Source organism: Monodelphis domestica, chromosome 5, assembly GCF_027887165.1.
Source record: "Monodelphis domestica isolate mMonDom1 chromosome 5, mMonDom1.pri, whole genome shotgun sequence".
Lineage (NCBI taxonomy): Eukaryota > Metazoa > Chordata > Mammalia > Didelphimorphia > Didelphidae > Monodelphis > Monodelphis domestica.
The window spans coordinates 25,147,261-25,165,935 of record NC_077231.1 but is presented as its reverse complement, the minus strand read 5'-3'; the positions used below and the strand labels follow the sequence as shown (position 1 = coordinate 25,165,935).

The 18,675-nt window shown below is 39.2% G+C and overlaps 1 long non-coding RNA gene across 1 annotated transcript in view; it reads right to left on the bottom strand.

Annotated features, from left to right (window-relative positions):
• LOC103105497 (uncharacterized) overlaps positions 1-16,571 on the bottom strand; it is a 35,161-nt gene extending 18,590 nt beyond the window's left edge. The window contains exons 1-2 of the long non-coding RNA XR_474224.3: positions 16,461-16,571; positions 16,013-16,073 (exon numbers count right to left, since the gene is read on the bottom strand). This is a non-coding gene — a long non-coding RNA (uncharacterized LOC103105497). The remainder of the gene's footprint in view (positions 1-16,012; positions 16,074-16,460) is intronic.
• Positions 16,572-18,675: the final 2,104 nt, after the last annotated feature.

Genomic DNA, 18,675 nt, shown 5'->3' with positions numbered 1-18,675 from the left:
CTAGCATGCAACTCCAGGGACATGTACTTATTAAGTACTATTTTCTAGTTAGTATGTGTTGGAAGTAGGAATCGAATCCTACCAGGTCTTCCTGGTTTCAAGGCTTATTCTTTATTCATTATGCTTCCATGCCTTTATTACAGCCTTCCAAAAGGCTGCAATATGCTTTGTGGTAGCCAAAGTCACTCAGCTTACAAATACCTAGAAAGCTTCAAAGCTGAGCTATGCTGAATAAATTAAAGCTACGCTGACTGAGTTTGGGAGTTTAATGAAGACATCATATAAGAAAAAGGAAATTCATGGGCTTTAGCTGCGACCTCCCACCTAGGATTTCCTCTCTTCATGAATGACCCTATTTTAATCAGACGCAGTATGGGCCAGCATCCTCTAGTCACATGCTTATTGAAGAAAATGAAAATGAAGCAGAATATCAATTAGTCTGATATAGAGACTCCCAATCGTATTCCTAAACTCCTTAACCCTAATTAACCCCCATTGCCTAGCCCTTAATGCTCTTCTGCATTGGAATCAACACAGCATCAATTCTCACTCAGAAAATAACTTTTTTTTTTTTAAAGTCTGCATTTTGAATTCAAAGTTAGAATTGTCTCCAGTGGCGATTCCTGATTGCCCCAGTTCTGGACGGACAAAAAAAGCTGGAGGCCTCTCAGAGAGGCAATATAAAGGAAAAAAGTAAACTGCAATCTTGTTCTTCCTCTCAGAAATGCCATCACTTTTCTGCTCTTTCTCAAAGCTTCGTGCCAGCCTCAGTGAAAGGAGAAAGAGCAAACTGGAACATAAGAAGTGCTCTGTCAGCTTCGCCCTTTATGAGCTATTATCATCCTCATCATAATCATCATCACTAAGTCCAGGGGGAAAGTATCATTCTAATAGGTAAGAGGGTAATGCATGACTACAAGTCGAATACATAAGGATGACAGTTGATTTAATCAACAAATCATTGCCATAAACCAATTTTTAAAAAGTGACAAAATGTTAGCTCATATCTTAACCAAGGGAAGCATGTCTTAATCAATCAATCAATCAATCAATTATAGGCTTTTGACTAAGTGAAGAAAATTTCTTAAAATTTTCTCTCTTCTATTTTTTTTTAGATTCAAATTCTCTCCCTCCTAGTTTCCCCTCCTGTCCTCCATTGAGAAAGCAAGAAAGACAAAAGCCTCTTACAGACGTGTATGGTCAAGCAAAAGAAATTTTTGCACTGTTTTGTCCAAAAAGCCCCCTGAAGCAACAACTCTGAGGCCATGACTTTCTATCCATAGGTAGATAGCATTTTCTATCATGAGTCATCTGCTTATTGTGTTGATCAGAGGTTCTAAAACTTCCAAAGTTGTTTTTCTTTACGATATTGTTGTTATTGTATAAATTGTTATTATAATTATGCTCACTTCACTTTGTTTCAGTGCCTACAGGAGGAAGCATAATTCCTTAATCATCTGGGCTGACATTATATACCAAGTGTTTGGATTGACTTTGAGAACTGGATAATGTCCTCTCCTCCCCTCCCCTGTTCTCCCCTTCCCTCACCTCTTCTCCTTCCCTTCCCTCCTTTTCCCTTTCCTACTCATCCCTTAGCACATAAATTAATAAATATTTGTTGAATTGAACTCAATGCTAAGAATTGAATATGTCCTAAGGATTCTCAGAAATTGGTCAGAATCAAATAGAGGAAATGAGCATGTGGATTCATTGCTTCGTCAATATTATATTTGATGACATCTAAGGGCACTGGGTTCTCTGGAGAGGACTACTGAAAAGCCTTTATCTCCCTTTTATCAGTTCTTTTAAGTTGGTTAGGGCAATGATTTGTCAATTAAATCAGTTCTCATCCTTTTCTATATAATGTACTCATACATTGCCTTCTAACCTATTAGAATTATACTTTTCCCCTGGGTTCATTGATAATGATTATGATAATAGCTCAGAAAGTGAAAGACTGGCAGCACATTTCTTATGTGTCTTTAACTCTTTCTCCTTTCACATGGGCTGCCATGAACTTTTCAAGTTCTCTAAGGCATAACCAAGGTTATCTCTAGAGATACTCATAGTATCAACTTTTATAGCTGCCTGGGATCTAAAAGCTGGATATTCAGGCCATCTCTATAAAGATGATTATGGAGAAAAAGGAGGAGAGAGGATATTTACTATATTCATAGACTTCTTTTTTTAAAATATATTTTATTTGATCATTTCCAAGCATTATTCGTTAAAGACATAGATCATTTTCTTTTCCTCCCCCCCACCCCCCATAGCCGACGCGTAAGTCCACTGGGCATTAGATGTTTTCTTGATTTGAACCCATTGCTTTGTTGATAGTATTTGCATTAGAGTGTTCATTTAGAGTCTATCCTCTGTCATGTCCCCTCAACCTCTGTATTCAGGCAGTTGCTTTTTCTCGGTGTTTCCACTCCCATAGTTTATCCTTTGCTTATGAATGGTGTTTTTTTTTCTCCTGGATCCCTGCAAGTTGTTCAGGGACATTAACACCGCCACTAATGGAGAAGTCCATTACATTTGATTATACCACAGTGTATTAGTCTCTGTGTACAATGTTCTCCTGGTTCTGCTCCTCTCGCTCTGCATCACTTCCTGGAGGTTGTTCCAGTCTCCATGGAACTTCTCCACTTTATTATTCCTTTGAGCACAATAGTATTCCATCACCAACATATACCACAGTTTGTTCAGCCATTCCCCAATTGATGGGCATCCCCTCGTTTTCCAGTTTTGGGCCACCACAAAGAGCGCAGCTATGAATATTTTTGTACAAGTCTTTGTGTCCATTATCTCTTTGGGGTACAGACCCAGCAGTGCTATGGCTGGGTCAAAGGGTAGATATTCTTTTGTCGCCCTTTGGGCATAGTTCCAAATTGCCCTCCAGAATGGTTGCATCAGTTCACAACTCCACCAGCAATGAATTAATGTCCCTACTTTGCCACATCCCCTCCAGCATTCATTACTTTCCTTTGCTGTTATGTTAGCCAATCTGCTAGGTGTGAGGTGATACCTCAGAGTTGTTTTGATTTGCATCTCTCTGATTATAAGAGATGTAGAGCACTTCTTCATGTGCTTGTTAATAGTTTTGATTTCTTTATCTGAGAACTGCCTATCCATGTCCCTTGCCCATTTATCAATTGGAGAATGGCTTGATTTTTTGTACAATTGATTTAGCTCATTATAAATATGAGTAATTAAACCTTTGTCAGAGGTTTCTATGAAGATTTTTTCCCAATTTGTTGTTTCCCTTCTGATTTTAGTTATATTGGTTTTGTTTGTACAAAAGCCTTTTAGTTTGATGTAGTCAAAATTATTTATTTTACATTTTGTGATTCTTTCTATGTCTTGCTTGGTTTTAAAGCCTTTCCCCTCCCAAAGGTCTGACATGTATACTATTCTGTGTTTACCCAATTTACTTATGGTTTCCTTCTTTATATTTAAGTCACTCACCCATTTTGAATTTATCTTGGTGTAGGGTGTGAGGTGTTGATCTATTCCTAGTCTCTCCCACACTGTCTTCCAATTTTCCCAGCAGTTTTTATCGAATAGTGGATTTTTGTCCCAAAAGCTGGGATCTTTGGGTTTATCGTATACTGTCTTGCTGAGGTCGCTTTCCCCCAGTCTATTCCACTGATCTTCCTTTCTGTTTCTTAGCCAGTACCAAATTGTTTTGATGACTGCTGCTTTGTAATATAGTTTTAGGTCAGGGACTGCAAGGCCCCCATCATATGTGTTTTTTTTCATTATTTCCCTGGATATCCTTGATCTTTTGTTCTTCCAAATGAACTTTGTTATGGTTTTTTTCTAAATCAGTGAAGAAGTATTTTGGTAGTTCAATGGCTATGGCACTAAATAGATAAATAAGTTTGGGTAGGATGGTCATTTTTATTATATTGGCTCGTCCTATCCATGAACAGTTAATGTTTTTCCATTTGTTCAAGTCTAGTTTTAGTTGTGTGGCGAGTGTTTTGTAGTTGTGTTCATATAGTTCCTGTGTTTGTCTTGGGAGGTAGATTCCTAGGTATTTTATTTTGTCTAAGGTGATTTTGAATGGGATTTCTCTTTCTAGTTCTTGCTGCTGAGCTGTGTTGGAGATATATAGAAAAGCTGATGATTTATGTGGGTTTATTTTGTATCCTGCAACTTTGCTAAAGTTGTTGATTATTTCAATTAGCTTTTTGGTTGAATCTCTAGGATTCTTTAAGTAGACCATCATGTCATCCGCAAAGAGTGATAACTTGGTCTCCTCCTTGCCTATTTTGATGCCTTCAATTCCTTTATCTTCTCTAATTGCTACTGCTAGTGTTTCTAGTACAATGTCAAATAATAGAGGTGATAATGGGCATCCTTGTTTCACTCCTGATCTTATTGGGAATGCATCTAGTTTATCCCCATTGCAGATGATATTAGCTGTTGGTTTTAGATATATACTGTTTATTATTTTTAGGAATGACCCTTCTATTCCTATGCTTTCTAGTGTTTTTTTTTTTTAATATATTTTATTTGATCATTTCCAAGCATTATTCGTTAAAGACATAGATCATTTTCTTTTCCTCCCCCCAACCCCCATAGCCGACGCGTAAGTCCACTGGGCATTAGATGTTTTCTTGATTTGAACCCATTGCTTTGTTGATAGTATTTGCATTAGAGTGTTCATTTAAAGTCTATCCTCTGTCATGTCCCCTCAACCTCTGTATTCAGGCAGTTGCTTTTTCTCGGTGTTTCCACTCCCATAGTTTATCCTTTGCTTATGAATGGTGTTTTTTTTCTCCTGGATCCCTGAAAGTTGTTCAGGGACATTACACCGCCACTAATGGAGAAGTCCATTACGTTCGATGATACCACAGTGTATTAGTCTCTGTGTACAATGTTCTCCTGGTTCTGCTCCTCTCGCTCTGCATCACTTCCTGGAGGTTGTTCCAGTCTCCATGGAACTTCTCCACTTTATTATTCCTTTGAGCACAATAGTATTCCATCACCAACATATACCACAATTTGCTCAGCCATTCCCCAATTGATGGGCATCCCCTCGTTTTCCAGTTTTGGGCCACCACAAAGAGCGCAGCTATGAATATTTTTGTACAAGTCTTTGTGTCCATTATCTCTTTGGGGTACAGACCCAGCAGTGCTATGGCTGGGTCAAAGGGTAGATATTCTTTTGTCGCCCTTTGGGCATAGTTCCAAATTGCCCTCCAGAATGGTTGGATCAGTTCACAACTCCACCAGCAATGAATTAATGTCCCTACTTTGCCACATCCCCTCCAGCATTCATTACTTTCCTTTGCTGTTATGTTAGCCAATCTGCTAGGTGTGAGGTGATACCTCAGAGTTGTTTTGATTTGCATCTCTCTGATTATAAGAGATGTAGAACACTTCTTCATGTGCTTGTTAATAGTTTTGATTTCTTTATCTGAGAACTGCCTATCCATGTCCCTTGCCCATTTATCAATTGGAGAATGGCTTGATTTTTTGTACAATTGATTTAGCTCATTATAAATATGAGTAATTAAACCTTTGTCAGAGGTTTCTATGAAGATTTTTTCCCAATTTGTTGTTTCCCTTCTGATTTTAGTTATATTGGTTTTGTTTGTACAAAAGCTTTTTAGTTTGATGTAGTCAAAATTATTTATTTTACATTTTGTGATTCTTTCTATATCTTGCTTGGTTTTAAAGCCTTTCCCCTCCCAAAGGTCTGACATGTATACTATTCTGTGTTTACCCAATTTACTTATGGTTTCCTTCTTTATGTTTAAGTCACTCACCCATTTTGAATTTATCTTGGTGTAGGGTGTGAGGTGTTGATCTATTCCTAGTCTCTCCCACACTGTCTTCCAATTTTCCCAGCAGTTTTTATCGAATAGTGGATTTTTGTCCCAAAAGCTGGGATCTTTGGGTTTATCGTATACTGTCTTGCTGAGGTCATTTTCCCCCAGTCTATTCTACTGATCTTCCTTTCTGTTTCTTAGCCAGTACCAAATTGTTTTGATGACTGCTGCTTTGTAATATAGTTTTAGGTCTGGGACTGCAAGGCCCCCATCATATGTGTTTTTTTTCATTATTTCCCTGGATATCCTTGATCTTTTGTTCTTCCAAATGAACTTTGTTATGGTTTTTTCTAAATCAGTGAAGAAGTATTTTGGTAGTTCAATGGGTATGGCACTAAATAGATAAATAAGTTTGGGTAGGATGGTCATTTTTATTATATTGGCTCGTCCTATCCATGAGCAGTTAATGTTTTTCCAATTGTTCAAGTCTAGTTTTAGTTGTGTGGCGAGTGTTTTGTAGTTGTGTTCATATAGTTCCTGTGTTTGTCTTGGGAGATAGATTCCTAGGTATTTTATTTTGTCTAAGGTGATTTTGAATGGGATTTCTCTTTCTAGTTCTTGCTGCTGAGCTGTGTTGGAGATATATAGAAAAGCTGATGATTTATGTGGGTTTATTTTGTATCCTGCAACTTTGCTAAAGTTGTTGATTATTTCAATTAGCTTTTTGGTTGAATCTCTAGGATTCTTTAAGTAGACCATCATGTCATCCGCAAAGAGTGATAACTTGGTCTCCTCCTTGCCTATTCTGATACCTTCAATTCCTTTATCTTCTCTAATTGCTACTGCTAGTGTTTCTAGTACAATGTCAAATAGTAGGGGTGATAATGGGCATCCTTGTTTCACTCCTGATCTTATTGGGAATGCATCTAGTTTATCCCCATTGCAGATGATATTAGCTGTTGGTTTTAGATATATACTGTTTATTATTTTTAGGAATGACCCTTCTATTCCTATGCTTTCTAGTGTTTTTAATAGGAATGGGTGTTGTATTTTATCAAAGGCTTTTTCTGCATCTATTGAGATAATCATGTGGTTCTTGCTAGTTTGCTTGTTGATGTGGTCAATTATGTGGATGGTTTTCCTAATGTTGAACCAGCCCTGCATCCCTGGTATGAATCCTACTTGATCATGGTGAATGATCCTTCTGATCACTTGCTGGAGTCTTTTTGCTAGTATCCTATTTAAAATTTTTGCATCTATATTCATTAGGGAGATTGGTCTATAGTTTTCTTTCTCTGTTTTTGACCTGCCTGTCTTTGGAATCAGTACCATGTTTGTGTCGTAAAAGGAGTTTGGTAGAACTCCCTCTTTGCTTATTATGTCAAATAGTTTGTATAGTATTGGGATTAACTGTTCTCTGAATGTTTGATAGAATTCACAGGTGAATCCATCAGGCCCTGGGGATTTTTTCTTAGGAAGTTCGTTGATGGCTTGATGGATTTCAATTTCTGATATGGGATTATTTAAGAATTCTATTTCCTCTTCTGTTAGTGTAGGCAGTTTGTATTTTTGTATATATTCATCCATTTCTCCTAAATTGGTGTATTTATTGCCATATAATTGGGCAAAGTAATTTCTAATGATTGCCTTAATTTCCTCTTCATCAGAGGTGCTGTCCCCCTTTTCATCTTTAATGCTGTGAATTTGCTTTTCTTCCTTCCTTTTTTTAATTAGATTGACCAGTACCTTGTCTATTTTGTTTGTTTTTTCAAAGTACCAGCTTCTTGTCTCATTTATTAAATCAATAGTTCTATCACTTTCGATTTTATTAATTTCTACCTTAATTTTTAGGATTTCTAATTTGGTTTTCTGCTGGGGGGTTTTAATTTGATCGCTTTCCAGTTTTTTCATTTGCATTTCCAATTGATTGATCTCTGCTCTCCCTTGTTTGTTAATATAAACATTCAGGGATATGAATTTACCTCTGATTACCGCTTTGGCTGCATCCCAAAAGGTTTGAAAGGATGTTTTGCCATTGTCATTTTCCTCGATGAAATTATTAATTGTTTCTATGATTTCTTCTTTAACTAAATGGTTTTGGAGTATCATATTGTTTAATTTCCAATTGGTTTTAGATTTGGTTTTCCATGTACCATTACTAATCATTATTTTTATTGCCTTGTGATCTGCGAAGGCTGCATTCATTATTTCTGCTTTTCTGCATTTGTGTGCTATGTTTCTGTGACCTAATGTATGGTCAATTTTTGTGAATGTGCCATGTGGTGCTGAGAAGAAGGTGTATTCCTTTTTATCCCTATTTATTTTTCTCCATATGTCTATTAATTCTAATTTTTCTAAGATTTCATTCACTTCTTTTACCTCTTTCTTATTTATTTTTTGATTTGATTTATCTAAATTTGATAATGGTTGGTTTAAGTCTCCCACTAGTATGGTTTTATTGTCTATTTCTTCCTTCAATTGTCCTAGTTTCTCCATTAGAAATTTGGGTGCTATATTATTTGGTGCATACATGTTGATTAATGATATTTCCTCATTGTCTATAGTCCCTTTTAACAAAATATAATTACCTTCCCTATCCCTTTTGATCAGGTCTATTTTTGCTTTGGCTTTATCAGATATCATGATTACCACTCCTGCCTTCTTTCTATCAGTTGAGGCCCAGAAGGTCTTACTCCATCCTTTAATTCTGACCTTGTGGGTGTCAACCCACCTCATGTGTGTTTCTTGAAGACAACATATGGTAGGGTTTTGGATTCTAATCCATTCTGCTATTCGTCTACGTTTTATGGGTGAGTTCATCCCATTCATGTTCAAAGTTATGATTGTCATTTGTGGACTCCCTGGCATTTTGATTGCCTTCCCTAATTCTAACCTTTTCTTCTTCGGCTCTACCTTTTAGTCCAGTGATTTACTTTGAATCAGTCCCCCTTGTCCCCTCCCTTGATGTTTCCATTTTTAGTCCCTCCCTTTTTCTTCCCTCCCCCTCCCCCCTCTCTTTCCCTCCCCTTTTGTTCTCCCTCCCCCCCTCCCCCCCTTGGTTTTCCCTTCTCCTTACCCTTGTTGGGTAAGATCGAATTCAGGATCCCAATGGATCTGGATGTTTTTCCCTCTCAGAGTTGATTTCCCTGAGATTGAGGTTTAAGTAAACCCCTCCCCCTCTCTTCCTCTCCTTCTTATAGGAGTTTTCTTCCCCTCCCCTTCCCATGTGAATCTTTGTGGGAGAACGATTATTCTATTTGGTCTTTCTTTACCCCCTATTTATACATTACATTTTCCCCACATATTAGTATACATAGATTGATATAAATGTAGTCCTTATAGAAGAGAGTTTGAGTAAAAGAAGAAGATAACATTTTTCCCCTTTCCTTAATATTTACCTTTTCAGGTATTCCTTGCTCTTTGATTTTCGGTATCAAACTTTCCACAGAGCTCTGGTCTTTTCTTTGCAAAAAGTTGGAAGTCTTCTATTTTGTTGAATGCCCATACTTTCCCTTGGAAGTATATAGTCAGTTTTGCTGGGTAGCTGATTCTTGGTTGGAGACCCAGCTCTCTTGCCTTTCTGAAGATCATGTTCCATGCCTTACGATCATTCAGAGTAGAACTTGCAAGGTCTTGGGTGACCCTGATTGGCATTCCTTTATATCTAAATTGTCTTTTTCTGGCTTCCTGTAGGATTTTTTCTTTTGTTTGATAGCTTTGGAATTTGGCAATTACATTCCTGGGAGTTGTCTTTTGGGGGTTTAGTGTAGAAGGTGTTCTGTGAGCTCTGTCAGTGGCTGTATTGCCCCCTTGTTCTAGAATCTCTGGGCAATTTTCTTTGATTATATCTTGTATCACCATGTCCAGTTTGGTGTTTATTTCTGGCTTTTCTGGGAGTCCAATTATTCTTAAATTATCCCTTCTCCCTCTATTTTCCAGATCTATCACCTTGTCGGTGAGATGTTTTATGTTCTCTTCTAATTTCTTGGTGTTTTGGCTTTGCTTTATTAGTTCTTGCTTTAAAGCCTGGTTTTCTTTTACAGTTTGGTCAAACTGGTTTTGTAGATGCGTGAATTTCTTTTGCATTATTTCCCACTTTTTCTCCCAGAAGGCTTCCATCTTTTTGGTCATTTCTGATTCAAATTCTTCATGGGGTTGTGGAGAGTTTCCATTTCCTTTGGAAAATTTTGGAGCATTTTTTGTATATCTTCTTTTATCTGCTCTGTATTTTGTATTTTGGCTCCATAGAATGTGTCCAAAGTCGCCCCTTTCTTCTTATTTTTCTTGGTATTTTGGGGCTTCTGTGCTTCTGTGGAGTTTGCCATCTCTGAATGTGGAGGATTAGCTTTTCTTATCTCTGTCTGGTGTTCAGAGGCTTTAGTCCTGGGCAGATTGTCCGTTCTATGAGTTTTCCCTGGGTTAAACTGAGTATGCCTCACTGGAACTGGAATGGAAGGGTCGGACCACATTGATTTCCGGAAGTTGCCTTCAGAATCGCTGGCCGTGAGGCTGTTTTGTCGGCCTGCGGGGGGGATGGGCTGCAGCTTTCCCAAGCTCCGAGGGCAGGGACTTTCACTGATACTTGGATAGCAGGATCCAGCCGATGAGGCTGTCTTGCTCCAGGCAGTGACTTTCACTGGGACTTGGATAGAAGGCCCTGAGGGTTGTTGTTCCGAGGACCCTGCTCTCTGAGCCCGGCCGGGCTGCGGCTTCCCGGAGCCTTGGACTCTGCGCTCCTACCCCTTAGGTCCGAGTGATCTCGGGTTCTGGCTTTTGAGGGGAGCCGTACCTTTTGATCCGGGTCCAGGTCCAGGAGGAGGGTTCCCAGGGTCTGTGCTGTTGATCGTTTTGAATTTCGGCGCCTTAGGAGCTTATAGTTAGAGATCGGTCGGGAAGGGTTTTCCGGAGATCTGAACTTTAGCTTTCTCTAAGCCTCCATCTTAACCGGAAGTCCATAGACTTCTTAAAATAGAAAAAGACCACTCCAGTAGTCTCTGGTCTATAGGATTACAAAATGTTGGGAATTAAAGCTTTGGAGGTTTTAAAAAATTCAGGTGAAAAGCTCCTGGGTAGCTTTGTCCCAGAAGGCTACCTTCAGGGCTCCCACTGCTGTGAATCTTAGAAACTACTCAGACTGTGCCTTAGAAGATTTATTTTAGCTATTCCCTTATTGTAATAATGGAGATACTTGGTTTAATAAGAATCAGGAATGTCTTGGGAACTTTAAAATTATCCCACCCTACTCAGACAGTGCCTTAGGGGAAGATAAAGTTGTAAACTCCTGATTGAACATTGAAAGTCCTTAACTCATACCTTATAGTGAAGCTAGAATCTTAAGGTAGGTCTATTTTTAGATCTAATACAAAAAGGTGTTAAGTACCTGTAAAGGTTAAATTAATCACAAAAAGGTCAAGTAACTTACAAAAAGCAAGCTTAACAAAGAGGTGTGAAGTACTCAGAAGATATAATCTAACCAGAGAAGATGAGAACTAAGAATGGGCAGTCCTGGAAAAAAGCATCTACTGTGATTGGTAGACGTGAAAATTTAGGGGAGGTGACATAAGAGAAATTTTCTTTAAAAGGAAGGGATAAAAAGTCAGGAGGCAATTGAGTTCAGAATTGAATTAGATTCTGAACTGAGTTCAGGAAATTGAGTTGAGTGGAGGACTGGAACCTAGCTTGGAGTACCTAGCTGGAACCTAGCCTGCTGAGTAATAAGACTGATTCCTCTTTCCCTTAGGCTCAGGAAGGCCACTTTGGTCAAGGCCTTTAACTACTTCTTGGCTCAGCCTGAGCCAGAGTAGTTTAGATTAATTCTCTCTCTCTCTCTCTCTCTCTCTCTCTCTCTCTCTCTCTCTCTCTCTCTCTCTCTCTCTCTCTCTCCCCCTTCCCTTCCATTAATTCCTTCATTTATATTAATTTAAATCTCCATAAATCCCCAGCTGACTTGGGTATTTTTCATATTTGGGAATTTCCCATGGTGACTACTTATTTAGATTTTAAGTCAAAACATTAAAAATTATCCTTACAGTTTTGGCTGACCACGTCGGTGGTGATGAAAACCCTCAAATTTCTGTGAAATCTCTTTCCTTTCTCTCTTTATTACTTGCTCAAGTCAGTCAGTCTTTTTAAACATGCTAACTTGGCTTAAAAAACATAGCTGCAAGAGCAGGTGAGTAAAAAAAAATTTAATTTCTCCTTAAATAGAACACAGCTGTTTTAAATCTTAGCAACAAGGCCCTAAGGTCCTGGCTAGGAGAGCTGTTTCTAAATCTCCTTTCCTTTAGGGAACAACTGCCTAGATTAGGATTAAGGGAAGCCTGGAGAAAGCTTTGGCCTTATCCTGCTCCCCCCGTGTGGGGGATATATGGCTACAGTTCACAACTTACTTAACAACTGGCTCATCAGATCCATGACCAAACTTGTAAATATAGTATTCCTTGTCTCTCTGAAATGGCTCATCCCATGGAACTTATGGCAAAGTCTAATCAACACACTACTCCCCCCCCTTGGGATTTTAATTGTTGTAGCTGTAATATTGTATCTCCTTAAAAAAACCATTTCTCAGTCAAACCAATCGATTGCTCCTTCTACTATTCAACAAAATGTAGAACTAAATACTTGGCTTGAGCTTATAGAGGAAAGTCAGGGGGAGATCATAGCTTTTATGAATAGCATTAAGAGAGTTAAGAACATTATTAGAATCTCTGTCCCACCCTGCTCTGGACTATATGACTCCTAGTTCACAAATGTGCCTCTCCCACACCCAACCCATTCCTCCCCCCACCAAAGCCCCCACTCCTAACCAACCCATCCCTCCCCCTGCCCATGCCCCCTACCAAACCTGCTCAGCCCCAGTTCCCCCCATCCATGCCTCTTACCCCACCCCCTCCACCCTAAGTTCACACCCTACTCATTCCTTCAAGCCTAACACCTCTGCATCCTTTCCTCCAGCTAATGACCCTTCTTCCTTTGCCCTTCCTCCCACCCTGCCCAATTCAATTCCCATACCCTTCCTACCTCTGATCCTTCTGGCACTATGGAACAACAACTCCCCCTCAGTGTGCCCAACCCTTCCCTTTCTCATTCCTACCCCATTGAGAATGGATCAAGAAGCCTAGAAACAGAAACAGGAGTACCAAAAAATTTGGATTGTTTATTCCCTTTAAGGGAAGTATCCACTTTTAATAAAAATGGAAACTTAGTATCTGTAAGACACCATACACCTTTTAACCCTGAAGATTACACAAAACTCAATGAGGCCAGAGAAACATTATTGACAGCCATGAGAGCTTGCTCTGATAGACCTGAAAAAATGGTCAAAATTTGAAAGAACCCGACAAGAAATTGATGAGACCCCCTCCAAGTTTATGGACAGACTTATTGACATAGCTCCTGGTATAACTACTATAGCCTCTAAGTTGTGTACAGCCTGCCCTACCTGCCTAGCATATAACCAACATGCCTTTCGTGGCAAAGCCTTTGGTGGGCGTCCTCTGGCTTACACACCTTTTGAGCATCTACAGATAGATTTCATAACAATGCCAAAGGCTGGACATTATAAATTTTGTGTAGTCATAGTAGATCAACTGACCAGATGGCCAGAAGCATTCCCTGCAGCCTGAGCCACAGAGGCTTTTGTTGCTAAGGTTTTCTTAAAAGAGATTATTCCTTGATTTGGCCTGCCAGCATATATTGATTGATTCAGATAAAGAAAGTCATTTTACTGATTCTGTCCTAAATCAGATATATTCTTGATTAGGGATAACTCCCAAATTTCATGTACTATATCATCCCCAGAATTCAGGCCAAGTTGAAAGAATGAACAGAGAACTTAAAACTATGATTGGACAACACGGGCGTTGAAGTCTCCCAGTAGTATCAGCTTGTCATTTGTGGGCACTGAGTGCAGGATGGCACTCAGGTCAGAGTAGAACTGCTCGATGGTCTCCTCTGTGCTGGTCAGTGTTGGGGCATATGCGCTGATGATTGTGGCATACTGGTCTTTGCTGAGAGGCAGACGGATCTTCATGAGCCTCTCGCTGATGCCCACAGGCAAGTCTGGCAGCTGTTTGAGCAAACTGGTCTTGATGGCCAGGCCAACACGGTGGATTCTGTCTTCATTTGAGGCTCTACCTTTCCAGAAGAAGGTGTATCCAGTGGTGGGTTCGCTGAGTGATCCCTATTCTGGTAAGCGTGTTTCACTTAAGGCTGTGATGTCGATGTTATATCGCGCCAGTTCTTTACCGATTAGAGCTGTTCTTCTCTCAGGTCTTGGGGTATTCTCTCTATCAAGTAATGTCCTGATGTTCCATGCTCCTAGTTGGAGTTTCTTTGTATTTTTTCTTTGATTTTGACCTCTTAAAGGGATGACCCGCCAGCCACGGTGTGCTGACTGGGTATTTGTAGGGCAGGCAATGTTTGGGACACCTTTTCTAGTCCCCTCCCTTGATTAGGGTGAGCAGTGCTGTCCTAGAGAGGGCTGCTCAGTCACCCAGGATGCTGCTGAACATCCCCGCTGCCCTACAGGGCTGAGCAACCATTGGTCCAAGGGCCGCCTACGTGCAGGATCATGACTACAAATGCCAGTGGTCATCTCCACCTGTTGTGTCATCACTCCCCCATCACCGCAGGTCTTGAAGAGGGTGGACGGGGTTAGGATAGAAGAGTGTGCACAAAGACACTTGTGCGTGAAGGAGATTTAAGTGGAAAAGTCAATGCACAGACAGTCCCACTCTCTCGGCATTGGAAGCCTGGGTCCAGTGGCATGAAAAGTTGTTACACCTGGAGACTTCCTCAGCTGCATTGGATGGCCGTGTTGTCTTTTGCGCTCCAACACGCCCCAAGCACTCCACAGTGCTTTACTGCATCGCCCTCTCAGCCGTTGAACCTTCTTATTGGTTTCTTCTGCCTATTCCGCCGAAGCAGTCTTCACATGCTGGGTGAGCAAAGCCCTGGTACACCAGGGTGTATGGGGTGCTCAGGGAGGGGTAGTATCTCTGGTATGCAGGGCTTGTTGTGCCCTCCTAGGGCAGCTCTCCAGCCTCTGACCCCCACCTGACACCCAGCTCTCACTTGTGGCTCCCAGGAGCTGCTAGCATGCAGCAGTGGCCACACCCCGGGCAACGGCTTTGACAGGCCAGCTAAACCTTGTGAGGGTAGCCATTGGGTCATTTAGGAGTATAAAAATGAAATTACCTAATAACCTAAAAAATTGGAGGTATTCTGGAATCTTTAATATCCCTAGTTCTTCAACTGCCATACAAATGTCATAGAATGTAGTATTCATTTTTTATGTATATACTGTAATTATTTAAAATCTTGGTTTTTGTCAGTAGATGTTGATACTGGCTAGAGGTTAAAATCAGGGATTGAAAACTAAAGATTTGAGTGTAGTGGTCTCTTTTTTTAAAAGAGCCTTTTAATCCAATCATATCCCCTAAGCCAAAAGGAGACATAAAACAAAGCCTTTTACCTGAGGCTAAGACTGAGTTTTTGTTTGATTTGGCAGGGGTCACAAGCCTCCTCTACTTTACCTTCAGGGTAAAACAGTTTCTCTCTTTGAGTAAAGCTTCCACTTTTCCTAGTTTTTTTTTGTTTTTTTTTGTTTGTTTGTTTGTTTTTTATTCCTCACTTAATTTTAATTTTAAAACTGTAAAAATGGAGACTTGAATCCAGGACTTCAATCCCCAGAAGTTCTTGCTCCACTTCCCCAGAATGCCTTGTAACCTCACCTGGGCTGAGGACAAGATGGGGTATTTAACCTGGTTCTAAAAAGGCTCTGCTTTTTCCTACTTCTGCTTGGGAGCAGAAGTGGCTCTCCACCTAGCAGGCAAGATGTGAGTGGTCGTGAATAGGCTCTTTGGGCCTAGACACATGCCTCTCTTACTTGTATTTTCCTTATATTTTAATCTAAAAATATAATACTCCTTACAGAGAGAAACTAATTTCTACCTGCCTCAGTTTCCCTAAATTTTAACTCTTACAAAACTAAAGACACATGGGGAGCAGGACAAGGCCAAAACTTCCTCCAGGTTTCTCTCACTGCTAATTAAGAATAATCTAGGCAGTATTGTCAGTGAGAGTGGGCTAATTGGGTTGTTTGTTCCCTGAGAGAAAGGAGATTCGTATATAAATAGCTTCCCCAGTCCTGCCGCTTTTAGATTTTTTTAAAAAATGACTGTGTCCAATTCAAATTAAGGAGAAAAGAGAAAAAAATGTTTTATACTCACCTGATCTTGCAGCTGGGTTTCAAACTGCTGAGTTAGATGCTTAAAAGGCTGACTTGAGGAACTAGTAAAGAGAAAGGAAAGAGGTTTCACGAAATTTGAGAGTCCTAGTCACATCCTTCGTGGATTAGCAAGAGTATAAGGAGAAATTTTAGGGTTGTGACTTAATCTAAATTTAATTGGTCACCAGGGAATATCCCAAATAAAATACCCAATTCACTTTGGAAATTTTATGGTGGTTTAATTAATACAGAGGGAAGGAATTAAGGAGAAGAGAGAGGGAAAGGGTATAGGATTTCTCCCGCCTGACCTGTGCCAGGGGGAGTTCAAAGACCTCCGCCACAAGGTCTTTTCAGAAGATTAGAGGCTTTCCTAAGAGGATAGTGTTTTGGAAGGTAAAGGAGAAAAGAATCAGCCTAAACTCCTAGAGAGCTCAGAGAAGACGCCTCACCTGAACTAGGTTACTAAGCTTCTCCCAGTCAAGGACTCTCACCACCAAACTCAGACAATAGCTGCAGCCATGCCAAGATGCTGCCAGCCAAGAGCCACTTCTCTGCCAAAAGAGGCTGGAGAGAGGAAGTGATGCGAAATAAAGGGTTTTTACATCACTTCTCTACATCTCACATGTACCAATGGTAGCATGACCTTGACTTAGGACAGCCCAGGGGTCTGTCAGTTGTTTCTGATTTGTCATTTGTTAGCACATGTCCATCATAGGCCATCCTTCTCAATACTTAATCCTTAAGCAGCGGTGTAGACATTCCTGTTTTGTTAGACTAAGCAGGGTGGATTAATTTAAATTTACACTCTTGAGTCTTTGTATTTGAATGTCAAATTTTCTTTTCAACTGTAATCTTTTCTTTAGGAATGCTTGAAAGTCCTCAATTTAATAAAATACCCATTTCCCCCTGAAGGATTATACTCAATTTTGCTGGGTAAGTTATTTTTTATCATAATACCTTTGCCTTCCAGAATATTATATTTTGAGCCCTTTGTTCCTTTAATGTGGATGTTGGTGAATCTTATGTGATCCTGTTGTTCCACAATGTCTGAATTTTCTCTTTATGGATGCTTGAAGTATTTTCCCTTTGATCTGGGTACTCTGGAATTTGTTTCTAATATTTCTAGGAGATTTCATTCTTTCTGTTTCTATTTCACCCTCCAGATCTAAGATATTAGAGCAATTTTTCTTAATAATTTTATTTTTCTCTGATCGTGGCTTTCAGGTAGTTCAGTAATTCTTAAATTATGTCTCTGATCTCTTTTCCATGTCAGTATTTTTTTGTGTGTGAGATATTTTATATTTTCTTTTTTTTCATCCTTTTGGTTTATATACATACATACATACATACATACATATATATACATATATATATATATATATATGTTTCCTAATGTCTCATAAGAACCCACTTGCCTAATTCTAATTTAAAATTTTTTTTAGTATTTGGCCACTTCTGCTTTTTTAGAAGTTCTCTTCAGTGAATTTTTGTGCTTCTTTTACCATTAGACCAATTCTGTTTTTTAAGATATTATTTTTCTTCAGTAGTTTTGTGCCTCTTTTTTTGCCAAGCTTTTAATTGTCTTTTCATAATTTTGTTGTATGACTCTAATTTCTTTCCCTAATTTTCTCTTTACCACTCATCTCTTTATTGAATAAATTCTTATCAGATTTGGGGCTTTTTTGGGTAGCTGTTTCCACTTATTTGTCTTCTAAATTTATGTTTTGGTCTTGCCTGCCACAATAGTAACTTTTTGTGGTCATTATTTTTTCTGTTTGTTAATTTTTCAACCTATTTCTTGACTTTGAACTTTATGTTAAAGTTAATCTCTGTTCTCCTGGATGTTGAGAAACAACATATCAAGCTTCAGGGTTTTTTGTTTTGTTTTGTTTTTGTTTTTTTAGGGGTTTTTTTTTGTGCTCTTGTTGTCAGAGCTAGTCCTGGGAATCTACATGTTTTTGGTGCTTCTAAAATGGTGTTATTTACAAAAGAAAAAAGCATATGATTCATTACTTATTTATATGGGTATATGATGTTAGATTTAAAATGGTTGAGGTCTTAAACTGTAGTGATTAAAATGGTGGAAGATACAAATTGTGATAGATAAAAGAGAGGATGAGTAAATTTGACCGCAGAAAATATGTTTCACTACAGTGTCTTGGTTTTTAAATCAAATATAAGGTGGTCGCCAGGGAAATATTCCCAATTATTCAAATACCCAAGTCAACTGGGTTTTATAGAGATTTTAATTAATACAAATGTGGAATTAAAGAAAAGAGAGAAAGAGAGAAAAAGGAAATAAGTATGAAGGGCCTTAAGCCAACATGGCCTAAGACCTGAGTCTTAAGAGAGAGAGATCAGTCAGTCAGTCTTTTAACACTCACCACAAGGTCTGCCTAAGCAAGGATTCTAGTGACACCAGGCTAGCATCATCTCAGCTGCTTTCACCAGTTCCCTCCTCCATCTGAATGTTTCAGAATGAGTCCTCCTCAATCTGAATGTTTTAGAATGACCTCTCCTCAATCTGAATGTTTCAGAAATGACCTCCAGCTCTTCTCTGAGCTCTTATTTTTAAGGGCAAAATCTCCTATGTCACCTCCCCTAAGTTTTTCCATTTACCAATCACTGTAGATGTTTTTCAAAAGACAGCCCATTTTGAATTCA